The sequence below is a fragment of the Syngnathus floridae genome, chromosome 15, assembly GCF_059516105.1.
Source record: "Syngnathus floridae isolate MCC-2025c chromosome 15, RoL_Sflo_1.0, whole genome shotgun sequence".
NCBI lineage: Eukaryota > Metazoa > Chordata > Actinopteri > Syngnathiformes > Syngnathidae > Syngnathus > Syngnathus floridae.
The window spans coordinates 6,184,886-6,196,147 of record NC_142427.1 but is presented as its reverse complement, the minus strand read 5'-3'; the positions used below and the strand labels follow the sequence as shown (position 1 = coordinate 6,196,147).

At 40.9% G+C, this 11,262-nt stretch overlaps 1 protein-coding gene and 1 long non-coding RNA gene across 5 annotated transcripts in view; one reads left to right on the top strand and one right to left on the bottom strand.

Moving 5' to 3' along the window:
• LOC148386105 (neurexin-2-like) overlaps positions 1 to 11,262 on the bottom strand; it is a 102,854-nt gene that overhangs the window by 86,061 nt on the left and 5,531 nt on the right. For 2 of the 4 annotated variants that reach the window (XM_088397665.1, XM_088397663.1), the window contains exons 2-6: positions 9,828 to 9,924; positions 9,412 to 9,568; positions 9,021 to 9,203; positions 6,822 to 6,882; positions 5,539 to 6,043 (exon numbers count right to left, since the gene is read on the bottom strand). The gene's annotated coding sequence lies outside the window, so the exon portion shown is untranslated. Of the gene's footprint in view, positions 1 to 5,538; positions 6,044 to 6,821; positions 6,883 to 8,263; positions 8,370 to 9,020; positions 9,204 to 9,411; positions 9,925 to 11,262 lie in introns of those variants that run through there. The other 2 variants (XM_088397662.1, XM_088397664.1) reach the window with 2 other exon arrangements.
• Positions 4,069 to 9,922, top strand: LOC148386106 (uncharacterized). Its single transcript, XR_015862898.1, has 4 exons — positions 4,069 to 4,252; positions 6,357 to 6,436; positions 6,773 to 6,896; positions 9,809 to 9,922. It is a non-coding gene; the product is annotated as an uncharacterized LOC148386106 (long non-coding RNA).

The window sequence follows — 11,262 nt, the reverse complement described above, 5'->3', positions numbered from 1 at the left end:
CCAAAAAAACAAGTACAATTGTCCTGCAAGTGACTGAATGTAAAATAGAATTTATTTTGGGCAAATGTCCCAGGGGTAAACCACACTTTGAAAGTGTGCAAAAAAAATTTGTGTCAGCTCGATTTATTTTCTGTATCTTGATTAAGAACTGGTCCATAACATGAGGATCTGAATATGACTAAGTACTGTCCAAAATTCATGGGCAGCCATTTCTGGCTGGTAGCTAGTAAGGGGATCTCAAGAGGCAGCAGCTAGTGGTTCGTATCAATAACACAACTGGAACCAGCTCAGTATTGGGAAGTCTTCTTAATTGGCGGCCCCCCTACGAGCAGGCTTGTTGGAATACACCAATAAATTGGCATACGAAAACAAAACAACAGCATATGTGCTAAGTTGGAATGTTAATGGGAAAGTAAGGTTTGAAATTTGTCCAAAAAAATTATGCACATTATTATCTAACATTAGTTAAACAACAGACCAGCTCACAAACTAACCTAGCAAGATCTATTTGAATTTGTTCAATCAAAACAGTTCATTAACTATGTTGCAGTCCACAATGGTACTAACTTGTGTTTGTTCTTTTACACCATATGTTTCCTTTAATTTTCTGCTATAGACCTAATGTGGTATTAAACAATACAAGTAATAAATGTAATGTATATATTGTAATAAATGGACTGATTATTCCAGATGGGCCCGCCGAGCCTACTTACATGTCTGTGCAATTTAGAGTCTTCAATTAACATAATAAACATGTTTTGGAACGTGGGTGGAAACCTGATTGCATAGAGAAAATGCCATGCAACCTCACATTCAAATTTAAATCTCCTGATTGCGAGGCGGACAGGCTCGCCATAATACCACCGTGCCAGCGCAACTTCAATTGTAAAATATCAGGTGTTCAAGTCTATACACGTATTTATTTCTGATCTTGAGTGTAAGGTTGAAATTAGGAAAACACCATTGCAAAGATTGTTATTTTATTCAATGAATACCTGAAATGCAAAAGTAGTACTGCGCCACATTCTTTGGTTAGTTTGCCGCTAGTCTTTTTAATTCTACTTCCCCTGAGAAAGAGTCACACTGCTTAAAAGTCCCTGGATATTTACTGTAAGTACGTTAATAGTCTCGCCGACTTTCTAATGTGAAGCGAAAGTACAGTGTTACAGCGAGTATGAAAATGGCAGCTTTATCAGGAAGGCGACACTTTTAGTCGACAGAATGTCACTGTACACTCTTGTGACATTCTGCGAATACATTAACACTTGTTGGCGTGTCTAGAGATTAGGGAATCTAGATACATTCTCGGCAATGAAGTAACTGGATTCTGCTTTGTGTCATGAGGAGAAAACGCGGAGATTAATTTTCCTGCAATGGGTATTTAAAAGGCAGGGAATTCGTTTCATCTCATTATTATATGCAAATGTGAAAGCAGGACATCTAGACCTGACAATCTAGTGGTCGCCCAAACTAGAAAGTATTATTGGCTCAATGCTCGATAAAGTGAACTAATACACTGTATTGTCGCGGCGATGATTTATGAAAAATACACAATATTCCAAATGTACCCTTTAGAGACCTGCTGTGACAACAAGCAATTATAAACCATTTAATGCACTCCTTAGTTTAAAAAACGATGCTGAATAACTCATAAATAAATCATATGATATAAATCTTTTTTGTTGTCAGTACAAAGTGTTTGCGATCAGGAATGTGAGAAGTAGCAAAGGAAAAGCATGGCTAATTTAAATCATCATAATGATTGCCAGACAATGGCGCTGCAAATAAGAACGCACTCACAATGCCATCGACCACACGTTGTTCGAGGACCGGCACTCCTGCGGTTACATTGATGCTTGCAAGTACGCAAACGGGATCTATGGAGGCACTGGAGTAAAAAGGCAGGTGCCAGAAAAAGGCAAATAAATCAGTCAACAAAGTGGCAAGGACACCCTGGTGCCAGGTGTTAAACGTGGCCCCAGAGCTACATCTGCTCCTGGTAGGAGACTACATGTGTTTCCGCTGTAGCCAATCAGCTTGCACTTCAGCAGTCACCCTAACTACCCCACGTCGGATGCTGCAGCTTCCTGAACGGCAGGACGATGAATCGTCAGTAATTACATGGGAGATGAAACCAGACGATGATAGAAAAAGGTTCAAGTTACCCTCCTTCTTCAATCTACTTCCTGGGCTGTCAAATCCACTAAAATAACCCCGCATACTCTTACTTAAACAGATTCCTACTACTGAATAAATAATTAGCGTGCCCAAAAAAAAATGCATATCCATTTCAATCTCTTGGCACAAATGTTTTTCCTAATACCCCGCATTGTATGCAGTCAGAATCTGATTGGGGATATGCTTGCCAAGTCCAAAATCAGTGACTCATGCTGGAATTGTTCTTCAACGACATTGCTGCCATCATTTCTCCTCATATGACAGGCCGAGATGTGCCAAGTTGAGCTGAATCCCGAGTAGGAGTGAGCTAACAGAAAATTACAGGCTGGGCGTGCTCCATTCCACCTACTAGAACACCTGTCTGGAAATGGCAGGCAATTTCCCAGATACTAAATGATGGTATCATCTGAGCATTGTAGAAATCTGGCAAAACAATATACGAATGCACACTGTATAGCCAACATTCAATCCACATTGGTTGCTTGAAAAGCTTGGAGCTAATCTGGAAAACAAGTGGCATAATGACCCAGATTGCAAGGCAACCTACAGTGCACGCTGCGGGTGTCGCGGTTCTGACTTCAGGGCTCCTGGCTACATCGTGTGGATAAGACTATTTCATTTGAGCCCAAATAAAGCGCAAATCCTACACTCGCCCAAGGTGTAGCTAGACAAAGATCTGGACAGTGACCTTTTTTTTGTGTGTGTGTGCGTGTGTGTCTTCACCATCCAGGGACATAATCCCTGTTTGGCCGTGCAGCTGGCATGCAATTGAGTCACGCGTCAGCCCTGATTAGAAGCAGCAGTGGTCCGCGGGCCCCATTCCTCTGCCAGAGCCAGGAGAGGGAAAGGCCAGGGCCACCGCATCCAGTCTGCGGATGTGACCTTGATGGGCTATGATAGAGAGGAAGCGACACAATTCGCAATGCCACACAATATCTGTAACCTTCTACTGCCTGCGCGAGCCACTGAACAATGCCAGACACACACACACACACAGACACACACATTATGTCAACTCTGCCCCGCGATTAATTCTCGGAGTCTCCTCCTTCGTGCCATCCAATCATCCATCTCTCTTTGCATATTGGCTGCTGCCTTTGTGTGAGGTATCTTCATTTCAAATATGATTTCCTTTTCATGCTCAGCAGCTGCTCTGCTAATTTAAAAGCCATCGTGGCTTAAAGGAAGTCTACATACTATTCGTTCAAATTCTATCATCCATCCATCCATCCATCCATCCATCCATCCATCCATCCATCCATCCATCCATCCATCCATCCATCCATCCATCCATCCATCCATCCATCCATCCATCCATCCATCCATCCATCCATCCATCCATCCATCCATCCATCCATCCATCCATCCATCCATCCATCCATCCACACTGTTAGAATTTTGACAGATGTTATTGTTGAAGAGTCAGAACAGAGCAGTCTAGTGTTAAAAACTCTTCCACAAGAGCAGAATATTTACTGAGTGGTCAGTGGTGCAATATTGTGTTGTGTCATATTAGAGCTGATATGGACAAAAAAAGCAAACAAATGTGTTCTGAGCTGAAATAGACACTGTGCAGGGAGCATGACTGTTGGGAAAGCAAGTTCAACAAACACAAAAGCCAGCTGTTATTGGACAGCAAACTAAATATATCAAAATACTCCAAGCTCAACTTTTTTCTTACCATACGACCGCTCTCATTTAGGAGAGTGCACTTAAAAGGAGATTTGCTTTTAAATAAGTGCGTTACTGAACCCAGAAGAGAACGAGCAGTGTAGCCAAGCAGAATAAATGTGTTCTACAACAGAACTGCCATGCAAAACAGATTCACTGAAGACACGAGAGGGGAGGAGGAGGGGTTGGTGCTGGATTACCCAATTCAGGTGGACAGGAAATCAGCTCTGCCCTGTGAGAAATCCTCCTCACTCTGGTGAAACGCAATGTGCTGTCGTTGGAGTCAAATTTGCATAGCAAATATGGGAGAAGCAGGAAGGAACAGGAGGATGCATGGAAGAATTATGTGTGGCGTTACAGGCTCTTTGACAGATCAGGATAATGACTTTATATGCCCACAGAGGTAGGAAATAGTGCACTTTCTCCCATGATTTTTACTTGAGTATTTTATCTTCTGTTTGTTACTTTAAAAAAAAAAAAAAATCTATTGTTGTATAGCAGTGTAATGAATCTGAAATCCTGGGAGTATTTGTGCCACAGCGCCTTTAAGAGGCGTGGCCTAGTGAGTGAAAGATCTCAGCTGAGATTTGCCATCCGACGTGCTTAGATCGGTGTGAGCAATCTTCTCAATGCTCATTTCACCATTTTATATTTGACTGTTTGTCCTGTTTAATAAATAAGTGGACGTACAGTTGCACGCATAATTTAAAAATAATCATTAGCTGGTCAAAAACCTCAGAAGTTAAGATCCTGCCATATAATAGTTAGACAACTCTTTTGTAAAAAATGTGCTATTAACTTAAGTTTCTTTATAATAATAAAAAACGATCTCACATTTACTGACACCCGCCCACGTTAGTGTTTCCAATTTTTTATATATACAAAAAGAAACCAATTGGATGTTGAAACTCCACTGCACGCCTCGCGCGTGGCCTCACCCTGCTAAACTGACACCACATGGAGGCAGGCAGCAGCTGCTGCTGCTTCCTATGGAGGCGTACATGCTAGGATGGAGCTTTTAAATCCTTATCAGAGCCCAGGTTTTGCCAATTTTGCAAGGAGAAAAAACATGAGTGGTACTTTCTCCAACCTCTATCTTGGCAGCTAGTCTGTTCCCCACAGAACACCCCTCCCCTCAATAATAAATAGGCTACCAGCAGCATCTGAGGCAGCCTGCATGCAGCACCTTCACCTCACTTTTAGGCCAAATGAAGACAAGCCATGAACATGTGCATCATGAACACAATGGGAGCCCTTGGCTCTCGTTCACGCTGGTGGCTGAAGCCTTGATGCAAACCATCACACAGCTCTATCGTGCCACTGCATGTCTCCACTCTCCAGGCATGCAATTAATACGCGACCTCAACCTGCTTATTTTAGGGCGCACGCTCTTCCCCAACATTGATTTAAAATAAACAAAAAAACCCACCTGACTTAGAATTGGATCACGTCTGCCTTTTTTTTTTTTAACCCGAGTTCTCAAGCATGGGTATTAATGTATGAAGAAGGGGGGGAAAAAAGTGTAAATAATTGGTCGAATTAAAATAGCCCGCAGCAATAACAACTCCATACAAAGCTGACATTGAAAAGACATGCAAACCAAAAACCCGAGTGCGTTTTTGCTGCGTTCAAGCTCATTAAGAAGCTTCATTTTGCGGCTTGAGTGTGGGAGGTGCGCGATGTCGTTACCTGTGCCTCAGCCGGCGATCCCACACACAAGCGAAGGGTTGCTTTTTTTGTATTCCGGCCGGTCAAAGACAGCGGTGGAGTGGAGGTGGGGAGGGGGAAAAAATCCCGTATCAAGGTGAGATAAAAGCAGCTGGAGGAAAAGAAGCGTTATTAATCTTCAGAGTGGTGCTGGGTCGTTCTTATCGGCTGTATGCGCGGAGAAAAGCGAGAGCAAGGGAAGCCCCGTGCCGCTCCGTGCAGACAAAGATTCTTCCTCGCCACCGCAGCATCCTCCTCCTCATCATCCTCAGCATTGGGGGCCGCCTCTCCCTTGACACTTGATGCTAACAGTTGGCGAGGTAGCTCGGCCGAGTTGAGGGCGCGGTCAGCCGTCGTGGACCAATGGAGCTGATCCCAACCACATCAACAAGCAGTGGCGTTGCCATGGAGTATTTGGATGGAGCGTTCAAGCACTGGCTGTGCAGAGTGCGCGTTTGTCCTCCATTCTAACACAAGTTGGGGTCGTCTGATAAGAAAAATAAATTATTGAAGGGAGCTCCAAACCCATTACCTGAAAACTAGGTACTGCTGAAGTATCAGTTTTGGATTACACTATATGCTACATTAAGTCCACGTCTTGCCAGAAATAACGAAAAACCACCACTCAACATCTCCTTAAAAAAAAAAAAAAGAACAACCTATATGATTAACGCAATTTAAATTTACATTCTAAATAAAATGGCGTCACTATGGAAAAACATAAGTACATGAACACACTTTAAAGAATTCTGTAACCTCCACCAACAACCCATGAGAAATCCAATTCCTCCTCTTGACAGCAATTACTTTGCAGCCGGAGTTTGGCGCCATCTTGTGGCAGCTTAGTGTGCCATCAACAGACAACAAAAACTGCCAATAGGTGAGTTTTCACAGAAAATATTTACACCTAATTTAGAGACTTCAATAAAGTTAACATGCACGTTTCGGGCTAAGATGGGAGGAAGAGTTAGTATCTGGAGAATGCAAACTCCAAATGCTGAAAGTAAATCAATGTCATTTAAGAAGTAATTTGGCCAGGGAAAAAGCTGATAATATCTGCTACAAGAGTAGAAAAAAATGCAATTTCTGTATAAACGTTCCTCTAAAATGAAAAGAAGAAAGCAGCTCCATTCAGCAAGAAATATTGAGTAGATCGGGACAAACACAGCAGGCTGGATCGAGCTTGTGGGCTTTTTGTTTCACACTTGTGATTTAGCTTTCAATCAACATGCATGATTGTGGAATGTGGGAGGAAGCCAAAGTACCTGGAGAAAACCCACGCAACCCTGGGGAGAAGATGCAACCGCCAGACGCTGAGATTCAAACCTGGAATCGAAAATGTGAGTCAGGCGTGCTAACAAGTAACCCATTGCCCTATGGGGATATTCATTTAACAATATTTATTATTGCGGTTGTAGTGGTTTAAAAGTGCCCTGCAGCATACTGAGAGCTCTTTTTCAGATTGTTTATATCGCTTGCGCACAATGATCCAATACGATTCCAACTCCAAACACAATAACAAACATGTTGTTAAATGCATACCTCTCGGAAAGTGACAAAAAAGAAATGCCTTGAGCTTCCATTTATGTAGGTTTGTTTACGTTTTTATGCAGTATCTTGAATTCAGGTCCCATTTTTTATTTTGGTATTTTTGAGAATAAACTAATATAATAAATAATAATAATAATAAATAATAATAATAATAATAATAATAATAATAATAATTATAAAGAGTAAAGGTAAAATGTTGGAGGCCACCAATGGCACTCTTTGAGGGCTGTTTTTTCATTTTTATAAAAGCAGGACTTTGAATCCTGCTCTAGCATTGAGTCATAACAAATGAGATGTCTTGTGAGTTTATATGAAGATGCCACAAGGTTGCACATATTAACGTGTACTTGGAAGGAAGCCACTTGAAAAGTAATAATGAAGTCTGCGACTGGAAATGCTCTATTAAATCCTATCCATCCCCATCAGGGATAAGTAATACACATTTTGTGACTTGAGAAAGCTGCATGCAGTCATACCGCATCAGATTTAGATATAATGTCCAATGAAAACTCTGAATAGAACACGATAAGATGAAGGATTGGAAATGACGCAAGCCAGGAACAAACAATAATAAATAAATAAAAAACTCCCAATGTTAGTGTCCCACAGATTAAGATATTTTTGTGAGAGAATATTTTCCCTTTTAAGTGACAGCACAAGGCCCTAAAGCACGCCGAGGTGTGCTTTTAAGGACCGAGCCGAGAGATGAAGTCAAAGCTATCTCACATTTGAGGATGACGTATGAATTATGAATGTGCTCAAATGTATCTTTTTTTTCTTGAAAAACAATTCAGCCTGAGTGCGTAAATGGGGAGAACATTTTTGCTGTCAGATCGTAAAATGACGACTTAAAGGAATATATTTTGTGATACTTAATAATATAGAGACCTTTTATTGTGCAATTAAATGCTTATGGTTAGACTAATTAGACTTTGTGCAGTTCTCTTTATTTCCTTTCAGAAATTCTAAGAAATTATGGAAAATGATCCCAACCTCTCAAGCTTCAAAACGAATTATACAGACAAAGAACTATTTTTTTTTATGTGCTAGATTAGAATCATCACATCACAAACGCATGGTAGGTTGAAAAGTTCAAAAGCATTAAGCGCGCAGATGCCATCCCATGTTTATGAGGATATATTTCACTGGTACTTACGGCTTAGCAAGTGTTACTCCTTTTACTGTGCTCCAAAAAAAAATCCCACCATCACTCTAATATGGTTGCCAAGTAATAATATTTGTATCAGTCTGATGGATTCCCAATTGATGAATACATAAAAAAAAAAGGTTAACATGAGTTTCCTTTTTATGGCAGCTAACCACCGCAAACATCCCAAAGGTCATCGTCAAAGTCATAATGAACGCGAGCATTATTTCAATCAAAGCTCCACCTTGCCCAACACCGCATCCTTTCACAACATCAGATAAATTTGAAATGAAACCGGCCAGGCAGAACTATCGTACCCTCAGCAAAAAAAATAAAAAAGTACAACTAATACAAGACTGTGTTTTACTTTTGCGCACATAATTATGATTGTGCTCAGTCAATCAGCAGTTTGCGTCCCTTTGGGATGGCATCTTCCGAGAAACTCTCCTTCCCTCTCTGCCTCTTAGCATTGTGCTGATAAAGAAAAGAAACAAAAAGCTGCGGGTGCATGCGCATTTGTTGATTTTTGGAATTTCATTTAGTCGTACTGGTAGTTGCGACAAGCCAGAGAGGCGCAATGGATTTTAGTCCCTGAAGCAATTAATACAGTCGGGTTCTTAGAAAAGTGGAAATTACTGCAGTGGGCATGTTTTAAAAATCAAACCATGAAGCTCTTCACAACTTTTTTTTTCTCTTCAAATTTAGCATATTACTCTTACTATTGTCTAGGGAAAATATTATACAAGATACAAGAGTTAATGGTCACCTTTAAACAAACGAGCGCAAAAACACTGGAGGTCCACCAAAGCCAAGGTAGTCGAGCACTCCGTGTTCCTTTACATCCAAACAAAAATCTGGCCAGCGTGTAGTTCAAACAGCAGAAACCAGCCTTGTTACTTCATCTCCACTGGCGGTTACTTCCAAGCTTTTGCTCTTACAAACAAACATCCTGTAGCCAAAAACACACAGTTAGAATTTGAACATAATGAGCAGAAGCACAGAAGGGGACAGTAAAAAATAAAGAATTGCCGGCAGAGTGACTGTGGACAAATTGTTTGGTGGTGGTGGATTCAGAATTGTGATTCAAAACTGTCCAGGCTGTGACCTGATTTGATGAGGAACTTGTAAAAAGTGAAGCTCAAAGTGGGTCCATTTACCTGGCGTGTCGGTGCATATGTCAACTTCTCGTATTTGTGTCCTTGCTGCAGGATTTACCAGCAGGTGACAGTATTTCTTTCGTGCTGATCAGAGGACCCGACGCAATTAAGTCACTTGACATCCCATAACCGCAACATTCTTTGTCATAAAATTTGGCTTGGAAAAAAAAAAAAAGGAATGTGATGGTTAGTATTCTTTGCTCACAACAGCGAGACTGTAATTCAATGAGATGACATTGTAAGAATATTCATTTAAAAAGGAAAAAATAGTATTTAAATGAGTTTTGAAAGAAAAAAATTACAATAGAGAAAGTGAATAATTAAGTTTAGAATTATTGCTTCTGAAACATTTTGTGCTAATTTGAACTGTTCATAATTTTCAATTTTTTGAACCCAGAAAAAAAACTGTGCCTCACCTGCTGGAATATCCAAGAACAATTTGTAACAAGACGGCAACAAGAAGCCAGATTCTTCTCGTGAAGTAACCGTTTGCGACGTAGGCCGAGCACGCCCCTGCAGATGTCATTGTGCCAGACAGCTTTCAAGTACATTTATGATACGTGGGTGCAGAAAGCTTTTCACGGAATCTGCTCCAGAAAGCAGGGTTTGGTTGAACCCACTGGATTTCGACTCCTACATTAGCATTACCTCTCGATAAATTTCAGGGCTGTAATTAAAGAGAGTGTCAAGATGGGAAAATTGGGTAGTTTTTTTTTTTTTTTTTGTGGAGTAAGGTCAGTAATGCATTCATTTTGCAATTAATTTGTCAGAACACAAAAAAGGCAACAATTCAAATATGTTTCATTAAAAGGTCAAGTATCCCTTGTGAGCAATACGACATTGATCATTTCCACCCAAAACATTTAATTATCAAAGCAGATATGGTAATTAGCTTTTTTTTTTTTTTTTATCCGAGCAAAACATGGTGGCTATTGTAACGCACTGGAGAATATCAGCGTCCCGGTTGAGCTAATAACTGTGATTAACGTTCCGTTAATCACAACCTTTATGAAACAACTAAGGCCGATGGTTTCGTAATGGACAAAGTCAAAATGTCACGGACGGACTGACATATTGTTGTTGCCATCCTTATTCCGTGGCTTCCTTTAACCAATTTATATAGCAAAAAAGGTTGTGCTTTATAAATACCCACTCTGTGTCCATCAGGCCGGAAACAAGTGTGTGGTCTACAACTGCTTGATGCACTATTTGACAGAACAGCCAGTAGACATGTAGGAACATAATTTGCTCATCATAATGGACAAATCAGGGACACGCCAGCTTCAATCTCTGTCATCTGTTATGTGATGGTTCCTCCGTTGAAGGGGTCATTGGCTATGCAGGGGCGTTAATGGAACAGCGTGAAGGGGACTATTAAACCACATGAAATATCTTGACAGACGTTGCCATTAGGAAACATTTGTGATTTAATTCACACAGTCGTTCAATTGTACTGCTGCGCTCGGGAACCGCATCTCTCTTTGTCACTCTGACGTCTTGTCCAGTGTGCAAATGCTTGGAAAGACGTGTTAATTTTACCCCCTGTATTTTTTCTGTCAACTTGTAATGAACGCCGCGCTGAAATCCATTCCGTGTTGACACTAAAAACAACCCAAACCAATTTCAAAGAGGACTTGGTCGCTCTGTGACAACGGCGCGGAAAAATACACGGCTGTTGTTTGCTGGCTCGAGCTGACATTAACGAGATATGCCTTTCAAATATCATGGCCTTTGGGACTGGGTCAGAGTTACTATTTATAGAAGGTCAAGACTTTACGATAGTTTGGCTTGCGAGTGCGATAACTCAAAATAGAGTGGCTCGGCTGCAGATGATTGGGAGTCTGATGTGAC